The 21,739-nt window shown below is 37.2% G+C and overlaps 1 long non-coding RNA gene across 1 annotated transcript in view; it reads right to left on the bottom strand.

Annotated features, from left to right (window-relative positions):
• The window catches only part of LOC133104279 (uncharacterized), a 39,182-nt gene extending 35,695 nt beyond the window's left edge, over positions 1 to 3,487 (bottom strand). The window contains exon 1 of the long non-coding RNA XR_009703510.1: positions 3,411 to 3,487. This is a non-coding gene — a long non-coding RNA (uncharacterized LOC133104279). The remainder of the gene's footprint in view (positions 1 to 3,410) is intronic.
• Positions 3,488 to 21,739: the final 18,252 nt, after the last annotated feature.

Genomic DNA, 21,739 nt, shown 5'->3' with positions numbered 1-21,739 from the left:
AATAACAAAGTTCTCAAATCTTAAAATGGAGGGAAAAATAGTCCGGTTACATAACTCTTTGAGAAACTAACTCCTGTTAGGTTATGTAAGGAATGATAAAAACCATATTTCAGGTCCTCTGAACACATAATGCCACCTTTTTGTAGATGTGCAAATCACTACCCTTAAAGTGAATTTCATCATTGATGATATAAATCATATCGTTAAGGATAAACAGACGTTTTGACAGGTATCTGGCATTTGGCTGCAAAAAAAGCGAGTTCCAGAGTCCATTTTCATCCTTTTCCCTTTCTGTGAAGTTAACATAAACCAAATGACTTCTCACACAGTATGTTTATTTCTGCATGGAGGTTTACTCTTTACCCGTGATAAAAGCCTCTCTTGCACAAAGTCTCCAAATCAGGGTTAGGATATGGAGAGGTTTAATCTAAATTGGCCCTTTCCCCATCTGGGTTTTGCCCATCCTGACATGGTCATGTTGTTATTCCCAATGCAGCCTAAGAGTCAAAAAATTGAAATTAAATTTTTAAAAATTCAGTGTGGTGTTGGCATCCTTCTATATGTTTAACATCTGTGCATTGCAAAGACCTTTTAAAACGCTATTTGGAACGTATATGGAAACAGGTACACCTAAGTTCATGATGGAGACATGGGAAGCACTGTGAAGAAAAATGGGGTGGGAGGCGTGAAACAGAGAAAAAGGGCACAACCCAATTCCCATTACTTAATAGAACACATTGTGAGGCCAGAGCCTTGTGGGAGCCAATCACCAGCTGACAAAATTAGATTCTGAATCATGCTTTGTAATTCTTTCGAATGCCAGCCAGGGATGAGAGCCTTCCCTGGGAACGGGTTCCTCCCCGGACCTACCCCCTCCCAGCATTCCTTATCAGCGTCCAGCCAGCTGCCAGTTCTTAAGGTCGTTGGACAGGGAATTTAATTCTCAAGGTTGTGCATTAATATTCAAATTCTTTCTTATCCATAGACTGTGACTTAAGTATGAACTTTTTTTTTCCATCTCCACCCTCTTTCCTGCATGAATTTCCTTCCATAGATTTACCCAGAAATCTTTGAATTGAATGGATATAGAAAGGAGAGCCATTTACAAACCTTGTACTGAGTCAGTTCTTCTGCAGTACAGGCATTACCCCCCAGAGCAATGCTTCTTATTTCCCAATTACAAAAACTAATCTTATTCAATACCCTTTGAAATACGTCTCCACCCCCTGAAGCTGCTTTTCCCCTCCAGCAAGGGTTCAGCTGATGTCTGAAGTTGTTGGCAAGTAAATTGGAATTAGTTACAGTGGAAAATAGAGTTATCAGAATGTAGCCAGATATCTCATATTGCTTAGGGTGGTCCTCGTGTTCACATGGATGCCTTAGAGAATCTGAAGATTAGGCAACACTTCTCAAATGATCTCAACAACAACATTATACCTGCAGGTTTATTAGGAATCACACAACAAAAAAAAATACGTACTGTGAAAGACATAAAGGCATGTGCTGCTTTGTGTCAGAAAGCATTTTGACCTCAACTACCAGACTAACTAAAAGAAAACATGATGGGATTTTAGTTTGGTCTTAATTAATGCAGTGTCGATTACCTGTGCAAAGCATCTTAATGTTCCACTTTACTTTGCATTTGTGGGATAAGTCACAGCATAATGTAGGGGAGTCCCCTTCACTGAATGAATAAACATTTGTCAGTGGCAAACTGTACACAAGGCACTTAACAGATACCAGGAGGATGTCTGCTCTCATGAATTGTTTTATTATAAGGAGTCAGATAGATCTTTTCCAAAATCTTGTCTAGACCCTCTACTAATCTTATGACTTTGGGCAAGTTATTTAAACTAAGCTTCGGTTTTCTCATCTCTAAAACAATAACCTTAGTGGTTATTGTTAGGCTTAAAAAAACCAACACATGTACACTAGCTTTAAATGTTTTTTATTTACTGTCCAAAACACAGTAAGCAGTAATTAAATGTTATCCTTTTAGCTGTTCTAAGAGAGAAGATAAACTTACCTTTAAAAACTAACAATTTTAGATCAGAGCATTTTTGGGGTCAATCTTCAGTTTATCCTCAAGTGTCCTTTAGGTGTCCCCTTCCCCTTGTTTAGCAGACACAACTGAGGTAACCATTCCCTCAAGGTTATGGGAAATTGACCAAAACATGGTCTCCTGAAGAGACAAACTCATTCTCAACTCCCTACTTTGATCAAAACTCACCTTATATGTGTGTCATAGACTCCAGGCTCCACTTTCTTTCGTGTTAATATGATAAAATAAACCAAGCAAGAATGATGATTGGGACAAATGGGTTTTGTATTATCCCTCATGAATAACAGATGAAATTTTAAATATCCTCCAGGAGATTATGCTTCAATTCTAAGTATAGAATAATGGCAGGAAATTTAGGTACTGATATGATCTCTAAGGTAAGGATTTTAGAATAAGGGAAGGATTGGGTACCCCTAAAACCACACTGAAGGGCAGACCTCCATTCATTCATTCCACTGTATAATGTAGAACTGACATCTCATTTTAAAAAATAGAAACTAATACAAACCTAAAAGTCAAAAACCAGAATGAATAGAACTATCTCACTTCTCTTAAGCATAATCTTTCCCTAATTTGGGGGGAAATGACAAATAAAGATCACCCTATAGCTAATACAAAATCAAAGCAACATTTGAGAAAATTAACTAACTTTACTTTTATATCATGACATGATAAAATGTGCCTAGATTCAGTCTTCTGATTTCTTAACAATAGTAGCATATAAAAATTTTAATTGAATTTTAATCTTCGATTATAGAAGCTATCAGATTAGACCTCCCTAAGTTCTCATCACTGCAACTCCTCTCCTACCTTCCCATGAGCCCATATAGTCTATTTTCTCTCCTGCTGTGACAGTAAACTGTCATGTATCTAGCTAAGACCAACTCTTTCATTCTCACCTACTAGAGGACATTTCTCCAGCAATTCACCCCTCTTTCTGCTAAATTGAGCATTGATTGTTCCTCTTTTATGGATCATTTCTTTCATCCCAGAATGAGGCACTTGATATCTCCCATCATTACAACAACAATAACAACAACAACAAAAACTAATAACCCCACCTTCCCCTCCAGAAAACACCCCATTTGTTTTCTGCCCTTTACAGCAAATTTTCTTTAAAAAAAGTTATCTGTATGCCCACTGTCCAGTTTTTTTTGTTGTTCCATTCTCTCCTGAACCCACTCTACTCAAGCTTTTGTCCCAGCTAGTCTACTAAACATGAAGGTTATCAATGACTTAAAGTTTTCTAAATACAATAGTTAATTATCATCAAATTCAGTCAGTATCATTTGATAACTTATCTTTTTGAAATACCTTCTACATTTCACTTCCAGGACATCAAACTTACTTGCTTTTCTCCTACCACATTGTCCACAGTCAGCTTTACTGGTTCTTCTTAATCGTCCTAAACTCTAATCACTGCAGTGTTTGGCCTAAGCCCTTAAGACTTCTTTTTATTATATGCACTTTTTTTGGTGATCTCATCAAGACTCATAGCTTATTTCTAAGCTGGACCTCTCCCAAGAACTCTAGGGTCATATATCAAACATCCTACTAAACTTCTCCACTGGATGTCTAATAGGCATCAGAATTGAACATATCCCAAAATTAAGCATCTACATTTTAATCCACCTAAACCTTCCCTTTTCTCATTCTTCTCCATCTCAGTAAACGTCAGTTTTGCCTTTCAGATGAAAGGTGTTATTCACCTTAGTTATTCAGATAATTTTTTTAACTGCAGTCATCCTTGTTCTCTCTCTCATACCCCATATTTAATCTGTCAGCAAATTCTATCTGCTCTACCTTCAAATTAAGAGAATCCAAACTCTTCTCATCACTGCCACACATCCAGATGTCTTCCATTTTCCCCTCCACCCTTCTCCACCCAACTCTCTAAATCTGCTCTCTTACCTCCTATCTGCCAGTTAGGTTCAATCCTGGGGAAGCATTGACAACGGTTTGAGAGAATGGAGAGAGGCTGTGTTCCAGGAATTATGTTCCTGGCTTCCATCATGCAATCCCCTCAGGCTGGCATGTCTCTATTGAAGGTACCTATTCCTCTCAAGGCAGCCTCCTTCACACATTTTTCTCCTTCTGGATTCAGTTTCTTCTGGCCTAGCAGTAACAAATCCTCCGATCATAACCGTAGGTCATCACACTATCCATTGTAGTTTCCCTATATTCCACCTATACTTCTGTAAATAGTCACTTTGTAAATAAGCCTTCCTTAAAGTATCCTAATTTGAATAGGGCACTTGTTTCCTGATTGAGAACCCGAATGACAGTAATTGCTACCAAAAGTAACTCAAGAAATAGATCTTTGAAGTGAGGCTCTGTAATTGGGTTGCACGTATACCAAAGGAAGAAATGGAACAAGAGATATCCAGAGCAAGTGGTGGCATCATACATACTTCACTTAGCATATGCAAGTGTAAGGCAATAGCCTGGTAAATTGGGTGCAATGCTATAGATGGAATATATGCCTTAAATATAAGGCCAATACATATTCCTTCATTTTTGTAACTTATCCTAAATGTATACATCCAGGAACAAAGTGGTAGCATGACCCCTCTCATTATTTTACCAATAAACTACTTGACAAAATATTTTCTTCCCATCTCCACAACCTAAGGTTCACTGTGTTTTGAGGCCCTGGTGTCCATCTCAAATGCTTCCACCAAGAAATAATATCATTGATTCAATGATTTGGAAACCAAGACTTCACCCTTGTCATTTTTGTTCCTTGTGCCACTGAGCCAACAGTGAGAGAAGGGAGCCCTTGTACTAATGAACATAATTGATCTTGATTGACCCTGATCACTAGGGGGAAAATGAGTCACTGCTACATAATGGGGGCAAGAGGATTGTTTTAGGAACCCATGCATTTGGTGGGGTACCTATTAGTACTCCTTTGGCCAAAAGTCCTTGACCAGTGGAAAAGTGTGGGAAGACCAAGGAAGATAAGACATCAAGGGCTCATATCTCATATGAATGAAGTTTTTTGTCATTCTACCAGGTAAAGAGCCTGACTATATGGTGCTGGCCAAGGAGAGAAAAATATGCAATTGATTTGTAGAAGATAATCATGATTACCAATTTTGGCTCATGATCAAGTACAGTAGCAAAGACTGTGTAAGCTCTGTTTCATGTCATTTCTTTCTTTCTTCTATTTTTCTACCACTTTATATGAATAACACAAGTGGTGCTTATCATGATATATGGTAGTTAGGAGGATTACTGCACAGACAACAACCACAGTGTTACGGTATCTGATGGGATTTCATGCTTTCCCTAGGTTGAAGACATAAACGTTTTAGCCAGAAGAAAGGAGAAAAAGCTGAGGGCAAGGGGAGTAGATGGTGGTGGGTAACTTATACTCGTCTCTCCAGATCTACTTTTCATTATGCTCCAGTTTGCTTTCTGCCCCAGGAGTCTGACCTTGTAAGGACATGGATGGTTTCCTTGCCCTCTGGCCCCTGATTGGGTTTAGTCAACGGGGAGCCTTTGAGGAAGATTGGATGGATGGAGGAGAGTGAGGTCATGGTATCTATTGCACTTGCTCACTCTGTGAGGTCATTTGGGATGGCCGTGTCCCTGCCCCTCTCAAGAGGACCTCCTCTACACAACTTTCCCCTTTTGTCAGGTTCTGGAACTCTTTTCTTCCCTTATTCCTTCTGGCCCAGGCACAGTAAGAATTACTCATCCTGGGTTACCACACCATCCCATTTGTTTCCCCTGTACGCCACCCACACTTTATAATTAATGCCTTTGGAAAACAAACTAACAAAATTCACTCTTTGAATTTCAAAATTTAAGTGTGCCACCTGTTTCCTGTTGGGGCCCTGACCAATAACTCTCAGTAATCTGATCCACCGTCATCTCTACCAGGATTATTGTAATAGCTTCATAACTGGTCTTGCTTCTTTAGGCCTTGTCTGCCTCTAGTCTATTCTCAACAGAGCAGCCACAGTGATCTTTTTAAAACGTAAGTGAGATCAAGACACTTGGCTATTAAAAATCTTCTAATGGCTTCCCAACTCACTCAGAGTCAAAGTCTTGTTGTCGACCCACAGGCCCTACACAATCTGCTCCCTACTTACCTCCTGTTTTCACTCTGCCCCACCAGCAGGAGCTCTGCCCACAGCTCCTACCATGGACCAGTTGTTTCCACCTGGAATGCTCATCCCTCCAGATATCTGCACGGTCCCATCCCTCACTTCCTTTATGCCCTCGCTCAAAGAGCATCTTTTCAGAGTGACTTTCCTGAACCACAATATCTAAAATTGCAATCCTCCTCCAAGAAGACCTCTTCTCCCTCCTTACTTTATCTTTCTCCTACCCTACTCTTAAGCTTATTTATTTTTTCCTCTTTCTCTCCCTCTAGGATGTAAATACCTGGAGTGCAAATATTTTTGTACAGAACTGCTACCAAACATCTAGAAGTGTACCTGTCACATATTAGGTACTTAATCAATATTCAGTGAATTCATTTATTCATTCATTCTTAGTTCACTCAGAGTAAAAGCCAATGTTTTTTGGCTCAAATGCTGATTGCGTTCCTAACCAATCTGAATTAAGTTGTCTTAATTCAGTTTGTATCTCAATTTGTGATGCATCTCAGTTTGTGAGCTATGGAAAAACAGAGAAACATTCACCTTTTTACAGAAAAAAATAGCATTTCCCCCATTTGATCATCAGACTTTTCATAATCACCTATTTTCCAAAGGTCAAATCTCCCTTTCAGAAGATGATTTGCTTTACTGTCTAGGCTGATAAAGTGATCATGTCCAAGACAAAATATAATTTTATAAAAGGAAGTCACAATTGTTGTAAATGATGGCCACATTCTTTAAATCTGTATAAAGAACCTAAACTGACAACTTGAAATGACAATACGAATTTAGAAATGAAATGGAAAAATAAGCCTCATTACTTTACTATCACAGAGTTATAAATATCCAGATCTTATAATTAAATTTGAAGTGGACATCCTTAATTTATGCTTGAACAGAATCTGAAGGTTTTGAAAGGAGGGAGCAAATCTTCTATAATCATGAAGGCTTCTCCTGTCCTACAAAAAAAAAGTTCAAGAAATGCCCACAAAAGTAAACGATTGTCAGAAGGTGTGTAGACTACAAATATCCCAAACCGGGATATTTTAATTTAAAAACACCCATCTTAGTCTACTTAGTTTTTTCTCATTACCAAAAGTCCTATCATTACTGAGAAATAACTCTATATCACCTCTGTTTACTAATGGCAACACAGGGTTATGGCACAGGGTTATGGTTATGGCGTTACTTAAGTATTTCAAGTTTGGAATTGACTAGGTGCAGAAGGGCGAAGATGCTTCTGTAGAGGGAACTAGATAGTTGGGTAATTGACCCTGATTTCAAGCAAAGGTCACAACTTCTATAAAGTGAAAGCTGTAACCCTACCCATAACTTTCTACCTCTTTGAGTTCACATCATTGGTAACTTGTTTTAATTTAAAAAAGAGTAACTTTTATTTATACTTACCAAAAAAAAAAAAAAAAGAAGTGAAATATATTAGTTCACCAAACGCTTCCTGGAAATGTAATACATCAAGAATAATGAGTATTTTAAATACTGACCTCATGACATTTACTCTATTATGTAGTCCATATCCTTTTGCTATTTAGTGTTTTCCCTACCTTATCAGAGAGTTATGTGTATTTTCAATGGCCTTTTCAACTAAATAGTTTTATTTACAAGGTGACCTTTAGAATAGGGAAATGACCACACTGTATATTGAACTATTCACATGTCACAGACACTCAGTGAGCCTGGGAGACGCCAGAGTTCTCTTTGGGCTCCAGAGATGGATTTCAATCCAACAAGTGAAATGTATTTTCCAAAATCCTTCACAGCACGTACCAGGAATTTCATCAGTATAATATGGGAAGTACAAATGTCTGAGATATATATATATATATATATATATATATATATATATATATATATATATATATAATTTAATTATAAATAATAGCAAATTGCTAGTTTAAAAAGGTACCAGTAACCCATGAAGTATTTGTTAATAGGGGAAAATTTTGATTCTGTGATTCAGAACTAATAAGATGATTTTATGTAGAGTGAATTGTGTAAGTCCCTGATGCATTAGTTCAATACTTTCAACACAACATCACTATAACCAAGGCATACATTTCTGATATACCTACAAAGAGGAAGTAGACATATGACAGTGCTCCACTGATGAAGGAACATTGGATTTTCAAGTTGCTATAATAGTGTGATTATCGTAGACTTTAGAGTTCGTTATACTATTTGCCAAGTGTAACACTATGGGATGATGGGCCAGGTACTAGAAGTCTTTCAATTTCCGTTGAAGTGCCCTACTAGTTGAACCACACATCACTAGTCATTATTGGAGCCACTCTAATGACAAAGTTTATGGGCAAACACTTTGGAAATCTGTGCTACCTTAGAAACATAAAACATTTCTCTGCTTTTTGCATCTTCTTCCTCAATGATAATGTGAACGCACAGATTTTGGATTTCCCTTTTTGGGTAATTTTTTCTGATACCTGACCCACCCCTTTATGTCTATCTCCTGGTGGTGGGTTAGGCTTTAGGTAGGAGGGCTAGGAGGTCTGGGGAGAGGTATGACTTCTCAGAAGATCCTATTGTGGAATTCAGCCAAAAAAAAGTGGAGAAAAGGAAGAAATGCTTTCTTTGAAAAACTAAAGATAAGAAAAGAAACTTAATGTTGTGACTGGGCAGAGCTCTGTTTTAAAATATCTACTGTCGATACTTTATACAAAGATGAAACAATACTTAGGCGTTCTCAGGAAGCTGGATGAAGGGGTTTTCCCTGCTCCTCCCCCGTGTCCCCACCCCGTGTTTATATGTTAGCAATACCTTGGTCTCCAAGATCCAAACTACAGCCTTTAATGTTTTATTTACTATCAATCTTTGGTTCAAAGGTCTTTTTAACTTTCTCATTAAAAAAATAAAAATTCTCAAAGGATTTCACGGTCCTTAAATAATTCTTTAAAATGGCGATTTTACTAGTTTATTGTAAAGAAATCAGAAAGAGATGAATTAATTTTGCTTCAAAATATATTTGGTTTAAAAGTACCTAAAGAAAAAATAATACATTTGGTCAAATGTGTTGAAGTTTTGCTAAAAGGCTTATACTTGAGACACAGTTGAAGGTGTTAGTCAATCTGAAAATCCAGTGTCTTTCTATAGCAGGTAATTTCTCCCCATGAAATATAATTTTTAATGGAAAATAAAGAGAATGTTGATCTATAGCAAAGAATAAAAATATGATTTTAAATCAAATATATCCGCCACATGTTGTACAGTAAATATTGGCACCTATCCATGGTGAACACAGGTTTAAGGAAGATCCTAATACAGCATGGTAAATCAACTATACTTCAATTAAAATATGTATATATACATATGTGTGTGTGTGTATATGTGTGAGATAAGCACAGTGCTACTCATTAGAATATCAATATGGCCAGAACTCAATCCTATCTTTATGGCAATTTTTTTTTTTTTGGACTGCGTTGGGTCTTCGTTGCTGCACACGAGCTTTCTCTAGTTGTGGCGAGCGGGGGCTACCCTTCGTTGAGGTTTGTGGTCTTCTCATTCCGGTGGCTTCTGTTGTTGCAGAGCACAGGCTCCAGGTGCGCGGGCTTCAGTAGTTGCAGCACGTGGGCTCAGTATTCGCGGTGTGCGGGCTCTAGAGCGCAGGCTCGGTAGTTGCGGCGCACGGGCTTAGTTGCTCCACGGCATGTGGGATCTTCCTGGACCCGTGTCCCCTGCATTGGCAGGCGATTCTTAACCACTGTGCCACCAGGGAAGCCCAAGGCAATTTTAAAGGATTTTTAAAATACAGAACCATGTCCAAATGGTATACATCTTTCAACAGCTATTCATCAGAACAATGGTAAGCCAGTTGCTCCAAAATGTTGATCTGATCATGAATGTTAATTATTTCAAATTGGAAAAAACATTAGAATTATACTCTGGGCAGCTACTGCTGTGGGGAGGTAAAGAATGGATGCCCTCTCCGGATAACTTAGTCCAAGAATTACCTCTCTGTGCAAATATGGTTGTCTCTGCTTGAGTGTGTCTGGGTCTTAAGTGATTTGAATACTAGCTTCACTATTCCAACTCCATTCAGGTGTGTATAAGAATAAAAGATAAATTAAAATCGGGAAGCATTTGGAGCAGTGGTTCTCAAACTTCGGTGTGGAACAGACCCACTGGAAGAATACAGGACACCAAGGCCCAGCCAGGCTCCTTGAAGTCGGATGGGAACTGGGACTTAGTCTGAGAATCACTGATCTAGAGTTGATCTCTATTCTTAGCTTGAAATTGGGTTAGGATATTTTATATTTATAATCCACATCTCCACTGATGTCCATATAAGAATTGAATAAGGGAGACCTGACTTGAGAGAATTAATTTGAAGACAATCTGAGGATTTAACTGATCCTAAAATTACCAGGAGGTAATACTGGGGTACTTCTGCTTAATATCTGATAAAGGAAGAGATTCGTAACTCGGAGTTAAGGATAGAACAGTCAATCAACAACCTTGAGGAAACTGGCTTATGGGGGAAGAACATATCACCTGAAAGCCATTCAACCCAGTATTCACTGAAATAAACTCCGACATATTTTTTAAAATGTAAAATGGAAGAAAGAAAATCATGTTAAGGTAATAGAAAATATGGAAATATATGTGAATAAGTTTGCAGTGGAAAGTACTCACAAAAATTCAAAAGATTTGACTATTTAAAAACTTAAAACTTTGGTGAATTTATAAAAAAAAGTCGTTGGGAAAAGTAAAAGCTATTAATAAGTGAAATACATGATGGATTATTATGCTTCCTTAATCTTACCTACCTCCTCTCCAAAAACACCATCTTTTTTCTTTTCCCTCTTTTTTTTACAACAAACTTCTCAAAAAGGCAGTTTATTTTTCTGCCTTTACTTCTTTCTACCTCCAAGCCACAAAAAGCCTTCTTTTCTAGGCACACTCCAGCCGCGATTCTCAAACTTCAGCTTGCAACAAAATCCCCGGACTGATGGGTCCTATCCCTTGAGTTTCTGATTCAGTAAGTCTGGATCAGGCTCTAGATTCTGCATGTCTAACAAATTTCTAAATGATGTTGATGCTACTGATCTGCGGACCACACTTTGAAAATCACTGTCCTACAGAATATTCTCTTACTGTTGTAGCAGAGCTTTAGTAACTGAAATCCAGTGGTCTAATTTCAGTCCTCATGTTACTTAATTGCTCATACTTTCCCACTCCTACGTTTTTGAAAGTCTCTTCTCCCTGGGTTTCCATGACATGGATTTTGAATTCTGTTGTTTGCAACTCAGAACTTTCACTTATATACCTGGTATAACATAAATGTCTTCTTTAATCTAAGCCTTATTTATCATATAGCCTTAGTTGTATTACTTTCCCTCCCCTATCCATTCTGCACCCACACTGGCTCTTCCCTTCAAGCCTCGACAATGAATGTCATATTAGACTTCTGTGCATTTGCATAGGTTTTTTCCTCCCCCTTTTTTGCCTGACAAATTCCCTATTTACATTTCAAGATTCAGCCCAAATGACGTATGCTTTGAGAAGGATTCTGCCAGATGGAGTTATGTTTCATGGACTTTTCTCAGCATTTTACAGATAACTTATTACAGTTCCTAAGGTATTTAAGCCTAACTATTTGTTTATAAATTAATCCCATTAAAATATGAACTCATCACAGGACTGTTTGTTATGCAAGAGCCTCACACAGTGTTGATTCAAGGAGACTGCCAGTGTTTCATGAATGAATCAATGGGCCCAAATCACCAAGCAGTAGTGGTAAGCACTGCTTTGATCCAATGTTTAGGTCAGAACTGTTTTCAAACCCATCCTGTTTCCAGGCTGCAGAACACATTTCTATCAGCTGATTATAGGATCTGATCAGGCCATGAATAATTAACTTATTTTGCCAAGTACATGGCACAGCAGTACCCACAAGAAGGTATTTAATAAATTCATATGGGATGAGAATGATAAAACAGATAACCTTTTCCTCTTAACTTGTTAGAGTATACACACTATTAATTTCGCATCAACATTGACTTCTAGTAGACCAAAATGAGAAAGTAGGAGGGTAAAATTGAGATACTTGTAATTCAGATATATTGCACATTTTGAAAATATATATTAATCTGAGGAATTTTCCACAGGAGCAATTCAAGTTAATTTCATAAAAGGTTCAAACAGTTTTTCCACAACCTTGGGAGCACTTAAACACACTTCATGGTTCTGCAGAAGTATATATTAACAAAATAAATCTCAAAAATTTCCATCATTGTTCTGTCTTAAAACAAACAAACAAACAAATGTTTCTGGAAGTATCAGATTAAAATACATGACACTTATTAATAAGAGATTGGTTAATATCCAAACTATACAAAGAACTCATACAACTCAGCATCAAGAAAACAAACAACCTGATTAAAAAATAGGCAGAGGACCTGAATAGACATTTTTCCAAAGAAGACGTACAGACAGCCAACAGACACATGAAAAGATGCTCAATATCATTAATCATCAGGGAAAAGCACTCAAAACCACAGTGAGATATCACTTCACACCTGTCAGAATGGCTATTATCAAAAAGACAACAAATAACAAGTGTTGGCAAGGATGTGGAGAAAAGGGAACCCTCGCGCACTTTGGGTGGGAAAATAAATTGGTGTAACCACTAAGGAAAACAGTATGAAGATTCCTCATAAAATTAAAAATAGAACTACGATATAATCCAGCAATTCCAATTATGGGTATTTTCCAAAGAAAACAAAAACACTAATTTGAAAAGATATATGCACCCCTACATTCACTGCAGCATTATTCACAATAGCCAAGATATGGAAGCAACCTAAGTCCCCATTGATGGATGAATGGATAAAGAAGATGTGTAATGTTAGTCATAAAAGAGAATGAAATCTTGCCATTTGGACAACATGGATGGATATAGAAGGTATTATGCTAAGTGAAATAAATCAGACAGGGAAAGACAAATACCATATGGTTTCACTAATATGTGGCATCTAAAAAACAAAACAAATGAACAAAAATACCAAAACAGAAACAGTCTTAGATACAGAGAACAAACAGGTAGTTGCCAGAGTGGACGAGGGTGGTGAGATGAGTGAAATAGATGAGGGAAATTAAGAGGTACAAACTTCCAGCTACAAAATAAATGAGTCATGGGTATGAAATGTACAGCATGGGGGATACAGTCAGTAATAATGTAACATCTTTGTATGGTGACAGATGGTAACTAGACTTATCATGGGGATCATTTTGAAATGTATAAAAATATCAAACCACTATGTTGTGCATCAAGAACTGACATAGTGTTGTAGGTCAATCATACTTCAAACAAGCAAACAAACAAAGCCTAGAAAAAGAGATCAGATTTGTGGTTACCAGAGGCAGGGGTGGGAGGAGGGGGAATTTGATGAGGGAAGTTAAAAGGTACCAACTTCCAGTTATAAGATAAATATGCATGAGGAATGTCATGTACAACATGATTAATATAATGAACACTGCTGTATGTTATATATGAAGGTATTAAGAGAATAAATCTTGAATCCTCATCACAAGAAAAAAAAATGGGCTTTTTTCTTTTTCTTTTATTTTTTATCTATGTGAGGTGATGGATGATCACAAAACTTAGTGTGGTCATCATTTCATGAAATATGTAAGTCAAATTATTTTGCTGTGTACCTTAAACCATACAGTGCTCTATGTTAATTATATCTCAATAAAACTGGAAGAAAAAAAGAAAAATACATGACACTTATTAAGAGAAATTAATGATAACTGACACAATAAAAAGAAATCACAGTTTACCAAAAAACAATAAGACAGAATTTTGTTATTCTGCACACATAAAAATGAATGATTATTTGTTTTTTGAAATGTGGGGAAAAAATATTTTCAAATTTTGGTTAGAAAGACATTATCAGAAATTTTCATTATTTAAAATATTTTTATGTTTACTGTGTTTTTTAATGACTTCCTATACATATTAAGTTAAAATGTTGATTTAAAAGTTCTTGTCTACACTGACAGAATGCCACTATATATAAAATAGACAATAAGGATTTATCGTATAGCACAGGGAACTATATTCAATATCTTGTAGTAACCTATAATGAAAAAGAATCTGAAAAATACATATATATATGTATAATTGAATCACTTTGCTGTACACCTGAAACTAACACAATATTATAAATCAACTATATATCAATTAAAAAATACATTAAAAATTTAAAAAACAGAAATAAAAGTTCTTATCCAAAGCTTTGTTAGTTATGATCGAATACATAGTATTTTTTTCTTTTGACATCCATTATTTATGAGATTTCAGAAAGTTTTCAGCAAAGATGAGTAAGAAAATACTTTCAGACAAATATGCATGTATGTAAGGGCACAGTTTGCTTGGGGGACTTCTGCTATTCATATTTTCACAGGAGCATATTCCTGCATGTGGAACAAGGATTTGAAAGAAATCCATCAGATAACCTGCAAAGGATTCTTACACATGACAAAGGACGTAACGGCCATAACTGTTTATTTTTCTAAGTAGCCGGGCATCTTCAACGTTTAATTCAAATATTTTGAGTAGCAAGCCCCACATTGACTTTGCATACTATGCATGAAATATTTTGCTGTGGTTACTTGGGTATAAATTGGGAATTCTTCAGTCTCTGTTCTAAATTCTTCATTTCAACTTTGACAATCTTAATGAACTTCTTGATCAAAATTGACTTTTCCCCCTTTCCCATTTGTGTTCCAGCATGCAGTGAACTGAAGTGTGCTTCCTAGTGTTTTGTCATGTTTGTGGATCTGTGAGTCACTTAGACACCATAACCCCAATTTTCTCTTTGCTTCTTTAATTCTTTTTTTACAGATTTATTGAGGTACAATTGATATGCAAAAAGGCTGCACTCATTCAATGTACACAATTTGATGAGTTTGGACATATGCAGACACCAATGATACCATCAAAACAGTCAAGGTACTTTAACTCTTTATTAAGTGTTGACTTTATTTCCTTCCATTATCTTCCTACTTTTTTCTTCAGTTCTGATTATTGATTGTCTTTCTTGATGGCTTCATTGTTCTTACTAACTCACCTTCCTCCCCTCTACATCACCTCTACATTCCCCCTACATCACTTCTATTTATTTGGTTAGCATCTCACAAAGGAACAACCAATAAAGAAAGAAAACTGAACTCTCTTGGTTTCATTTCTTTGCTGCTATCTCGTAAATATGCTCTCTTAGAGAAAATCAACTTTTTCCATTGGCTCCTGCTTTCCTAAGCAGGCAATTAAATAAGGGTTCAAAGGATTATGCCCCCCCCACCTCCCCTTGCCCAGCCATGGCTATACACATGTTGCCCTGTCTACACTCCAGAATAAACTGCACTGACTTTGATCACTGAGTCACTCTTTAGCCCTGTCTCTTGCCATTCTCAGCAACTATTCCATGGTAAATTAATAAACACATTTTCCTTATCTATTGAATGTTATGAGTGCAAATTTCAGGTAGTGTTACTTCATTTTCTCCATATCAATTTTAAATGGCCAGACTTCTAGAGCCTTCTTTCATCCCATCCTCTAACTCTCTGCTATGCAACATGTGGTCCAAAGGACAGCAGCATCAGTATCACCTGGGAGCTTGAAAGAAATTCAGACTCTCCTGCCTCACCACAGACTCTCTAAGTCAAAATCTGCATTGTAGCAGGATCACCGGGTGGCTTATGTGCACATTATATTTGAAAGACACTGCTCTGAACGTCTGTAAATGCCTTTTTTTAATCCATTAATGCTGCCTAGATACTTTTCTGGAAGTGCTTTTAAACTTATACTTCTCAAAGTGTTTTTTCACTGATTCTACTACATCTTACTGGCTTTCAAATAATCTACAATGTCTACTCTTTCTCCTGGGGTGTTAGCAGGCTTCTTAAACTGTGGTTCCAAATTAATACATATTTAAGGTGTTAGTGCTCATGAAACATTCTCCAGGATAGATCATATCTTGGGTCACAAATCAAGCCTTGGTAAATTTAAGAGAATTGAAATCATATCAAGTACCTTTTCCTACCAAACTCTATGAGACTAGATATCAATTACAGGAAAAAAACTATAAAAAATACAAACAGATGGAGGCTAAACAATATGCTACTAAATAACCAAGAGATCACTGAAGAAATCAAAGAGGAAATCAAAAAATACCTGAAAACACGATGACCCAAAACCTATGCGATGCAGCAAAAGCAGTTGTAAGAGGGAAGTTCACAGCAATACAATTCTACCACAAGAGACAAGAAAAATCACAAATAAACAACCTAAACTTACACCTAAAGCAATTAGAGAAAGAAGAAGAAAAAAACCCCAAAGTTAGCAGAAAGAAAGAAAACATAAAGATCAGATCAGAAATAAATGAAAAAGAAATGAAGGAAACAATAGCAAAGGTCAATAAAACTAAAAGCTAGCTCTTGAAAAGATAAACAAGATTGATAAACCATTAGCTAGACTCATCAAGAAAAAAAGGGAGAAGACTCAAATCAACAGAATTAAAAATGAAAAAGGAGAAGTAACAACTGACACTGCAGAAATACAAAGGATCATGAGAGATTACTACAAGCAGCTATATGCAAATAAAATGGACAACCTGAAAGAAATGGACAAATTCTTAGGAAAGTATAACCTTCCAAGACTGAACAGGAAGAAACAGAAAATATGAACAGACTAATCACAAGCACTGAAATTGAAACTGAGATTAAAAATCTTCCAACAAACAAAAGCCCAGGACCAGATGGCTTCACAGGCGAATTCTATCAAACATTTAGAGAAGAGCTAACACCTATCCTTCTCAAACTCTTCCAGAATATAACAGAGGGAGGAACACTCCCAAATACATTCTACGAGGCTACCATCACCCTGATACCAAAACCAGAAAAACATGCCACAAAAAAAGAAAACTACAGGCCAATATCACTGATGAACATAGATGCAAAAATCCTCAACAAAATACTAGCAAACAGAATCCAACAACACATTAAAAGAATCATACACCATGATCAAGTGGGGTTTATCCCAGGAGTTCAAGGATTCTACAATATACGCAAATCAATCAATGTGATACACCATATTAACAAATTGAAGGATAAAATCTATGTGCTAATCTCAGTAGATGCAGAAAAAGCTTTTGACAAAATTCAACATGGATTTATGATAAAAACTCTCTAGAAAGTGGGCATAGAGGGAACTTACCTCAACATAATAAAGACCATAGATGACAAACCCACAGCCAACGTTGTTCTCAATGGTGAAAAACTGAAACCATTTCCACTAAGATCAGGAACTAGACAAGGTTGCCCACTCTCACCACTATTATTCAACATAGTTTTGGAAGTTTTAGCCACAGCAATCAGAGAAGAAAAAGAAATAAAAGGAATCCAAATTGGAAAAGAAGAAGTAAAACTGTCACTGTTTGTATATGACATGATACTATACATAGAGAATCCTAAAGAGGCTACCAGAAAACCACTAGAGCTAATCAATGAATTTGGTAAAGTAGCAGGATACAAAATTAATGCACAGAAATCTCTTGCATTCCTATACACTAACAACAGAAAATCTGAAGAGAAATAAAGGAAACACTCCCATTTACCATTGCAACAAAAAGAATAAAATACCTAGGAATAACCCTAACTAAGGAGACAAAAGACCTGTTTGCAGAAAACTATAAGACACTGATGACAGAAATTAAAGATGATACAAACAGATGGAGAGATATACCATGTTCTTGGATTGGAAGAATCAACATTGTGAAAATGACTATACTACCCAAAGCAGTCTACAGATTCAGTGCAATACCTATCAAACTACCAATGGCATTTTTCACAGAACTAGAACAAAAAATTTCACAATTTGTATGGAAACACAAAAGACCCTGAATAGCCAAAGCAATCTTGAGAAAGAAAAATGGAGCTGGGGGAACCAGGCTCCCTGACTTCAGACTATACTACAAAACTACTGTAATCAAGATAGTATGCTATCGGCACAAAAACAGAAATATAGATCAATGGAACAGGATAGAAAGCTGAGAGATAAATCCATGCACATATGGTCACCTTATCTTTGATAAAGGAGACAAGAATATACAATGGAGAAAAGATAGCCTCTTCAATAAGTGGTGATGGGAAAACTGGACATCTACATGTAAAAGAATGAAATTAGAACACTCCCTAACACCATACACAAAAATAAACTCAAAATGGATTAAAGACCTAAATGTAAGGCCAGACACTATAAGACTCTTAGAGGAAAATATAGGCAGAACACTCTATGAGATAAATCACAGCAAGATCCTTTTTGACCCAGCTCCTAGAGAAATGGAAGTAAAAACAAAAATTAAAAAATGGGACCTAATGAAACTTCAAAGCTTTTGCACAGCAAAGGAAACCATAAACCAGATGAAAAGACAAGCCTCAGAATGGGAGAAACTATTTGCAAATGAAGCAACTGACAAAGGACTAATCTCCAAAATATACAAGCAGCACATGCAGCTCAATATCAAAAAAACAAACAACCCTATCCAAAAATGGGCAGAAGACCTAAAAAGACATTTCTCCAAAGAAGACATACAGATGGCCAACAAACACGTGAAAGGATGCTCAACATCACTAATCATTAGAGAAATGCAAATCAAAACCACAATGAGGTATCACCTCTCACCAGTCAGAATGGCCACCATCAAAAAATCTACAAACAATAAATGCTGGAGAGGGTGTGGAGAAAAGGGGACCCTTTTGCACTGTTGGTGGGAATGTAAATTGATACAGCTGCTATGGAGAACAGTATGGAGGTTCCTCAAAAAAACTGAAAATAGAACTACCATGTGACCCAGCAATCCCACTATTGGGCATATACCCTGAGAAAACCATAATTCAAAAAGAGACATGTACCACAATGTTCATTGCAGCACTATTTACAATAGCCAGGACGTGGAAGCAACCTAACTGTCCATCAACAGATGAATGGATAAAGAAGATGTGGCACGTATATACAATGGAATATTACTCAGCCATAAAAGGAAATGAAATAGTTATTTGTAGTGAGGTGGATGGACCTAAAGTCTGTCATACAGAGTGAAGTAAGTCAGAAAGAGAAAAACAAATACTGTATGCTAACACATATATATGGAATCTAAAATAAATATGGTTCTGATGAACCTAGGGGCAGGACACAGATGTAGAGAATGAACTTGAAGACACGGGGGAGGGAATGGTAAGCTGGGACGAAGTTAGAGAATAACATTGACATATATACACTACCAAAGGTAAATTGATAGCCAGTGGGAAGCAGCTGCATAGCACAGGGAGATCAGCTCGGTGTTTGTGACCACCTAGAGGGGTGGGATAGGGAGGGTGGGAGGGAGATGCAAGAGGCGGGGGATATGGGGATATATGTATACATGTAGCTGATGCACTTTGTTATACAGCAGAAACTAACACAACATTGTAAAGTCATTATACTCCAATAAAGATGTTAAAAAAAAATTAACACAACATTGTAAATCAACTATACTTCAATATTTTACAAAATATTCTACTTTCTAGATTTGCTCAACTTGCTTTTTAATGCCTTACATTGAATATTTTTTATTAATAAAAAAATAAAATAAAAAAATAAAATGCATAGACCCTGGCCCACCTCAGTGAGCTGGATTTAGAATCTCTTGGGATAAGGCTGAGGAATCTGCATTTTAACAAACAGAGCAGGTGAATCTTATACACATTAATATTTGCTGAAAACTACCTTCAGAAAATCAAGAGACAGCCTGTCAGGAATTGGCTTTCTTGGGCAGTTAGCATTCTCTTCCTGTCCGATTCTTCCATCCTTTCTCTTTTCCCCTTCAATTCACAGGGGAAAAAAAAAAGAAAACTCAGAAGTATCTTTCAAATTTAAATAAATAAAAGGTTCCATGCTTGGCTCATTTTCTTCAATGCATCACTCATCTGTTCCTACTTCTTCTTGCTTCTGTTTCTCAACTTTTATTACTCTGTCTCATACATTCATGTATCCACTCTCTCCTCATCATTTCCTGTGAATTTCTCTCTGATCTTCCAGGTACACTGGGCTCAGTGTTTGACCCACAAAAGTCCAAGGCAGCTGGTGATGATCGCCTCATTCCACAGCAAGAGAAAGTGGATTCAGCAAAATGAATTGCCCAAAACCAAGCAATTGGGCTTTTATCCAAACAAAATCTGACTGCATGAATGTCTCATTTTGCCTCTTTTGAATCCCATAAACCCATGAACTAGGAGCACCAGTATCCCCTGGGAGCTTGTTAGAAATGCAGGATGTCAGGACCGACCCCAGACCCACCAAATCAGAACCTGAATTTTAGTAAGATCCCCACATAATTTTTGCACATATTAAACTTCAAGAAGGGCTTATACTGTCCATAGCACTGTCAAAGTTAACAGAAGAATTAAATCATCTATTTGTGAACCCATCAACAAAATTTAAAAAGTGGTAAAATATTTTTCATTTGTATCAGGCACCAATATTTGGAGGAAGATGCATTTATCTTTATAGGCTCTAGCTGAAGCTGCTGTATTTTTCAATTTAGCAGGTGGAAACATTCTCTAAGTATGTTGAAATATGTAGGGAAAATATTTTCATTTGAGAAATAATAGTAGCCATCTTGATGGGTGTTCTTTCCGGGCCTAACTTCTAGACCGGCTGAATCTATAATGAAAAGCAATGGTCATTTAGAGTTAGGATTTTAGATTATTCAATTTGGAAAGGATCTTAAGTCACAGAAACCCAGATCCACCATTTTAAAAATGTGGAAACTCTCCCTTGGCTTCCAGACCCCTCTATCTACGTCTCTAGTAGCCGTCCACCCCTAGACATCCCTCTGACACGTCACACTGAAGCTGCTCAGACTGAGCCCATTATACCATCACCCTCCCGCTTCCTTCTGTTACTCCTTACCTTTATCGACCAAGTAACTTGAGGCAAAATCAGGGGATCAGGCCATGCTTTCTTCTTTCACTCTCCAGTGTCAAATCAGCCACCGAGATCTTTACACTTCAACCAACACACCTCTAGACTTTGCCCCTCGGATCCACTGTTCACTTGGATTATCACATCTTCCTAATGGGTCTTCCCCTCTCCTATCTCCCTATTTCTCCAAAACACCCACCATCACGCTGCTGTTCAAGGGACCTCTCTAAACCCCAATTCTGAATACCTCAATCTATCATACATCTCCTCCATGGGATGCCCTTCACCTAGGACACTGATCTTCAAATATTCATGGCGGAGATTATAACTGATGCTACTGATGCCTTGCCTTACAGCCACTTGGCCCAACTCTGTTTCTACCCGTGACTTGGGACACAGTACCCAGCATGTTGACACGACTGCCCACGCAGGCACTGTGTCCTCTGCTCGCTGCATGGGGGCTTTCCCCTAGTCCCTCCATCCTTGGATAGAGGGATCTCACAGCCTCATGGAGGGGCAGCTTGGAAAATCCAGCGATCAAATGCCTCCATGTGTAAAACTCAACAAATG

The sequence above is a fragment of the Eubalaena glacialis genome, chromosome 13 (assembly GCF_028564815.1).
Source record: "Eubalaena glacialis isolate mEubGla1 chromosome 13, mEubGla1.1.hap2.+ XY, whole genome shotgun sequence".
NCBI lineage: Eukaryota > Metazoa > Chordata > Mammalia > Artiodactyla > Balaenidae > Eubalaena > Eubalaena glacialis.
Note: the sequence above shows the minus strand (reverse complement) of the source record. Positions and strands in the feature narration are given on the sequence as shown.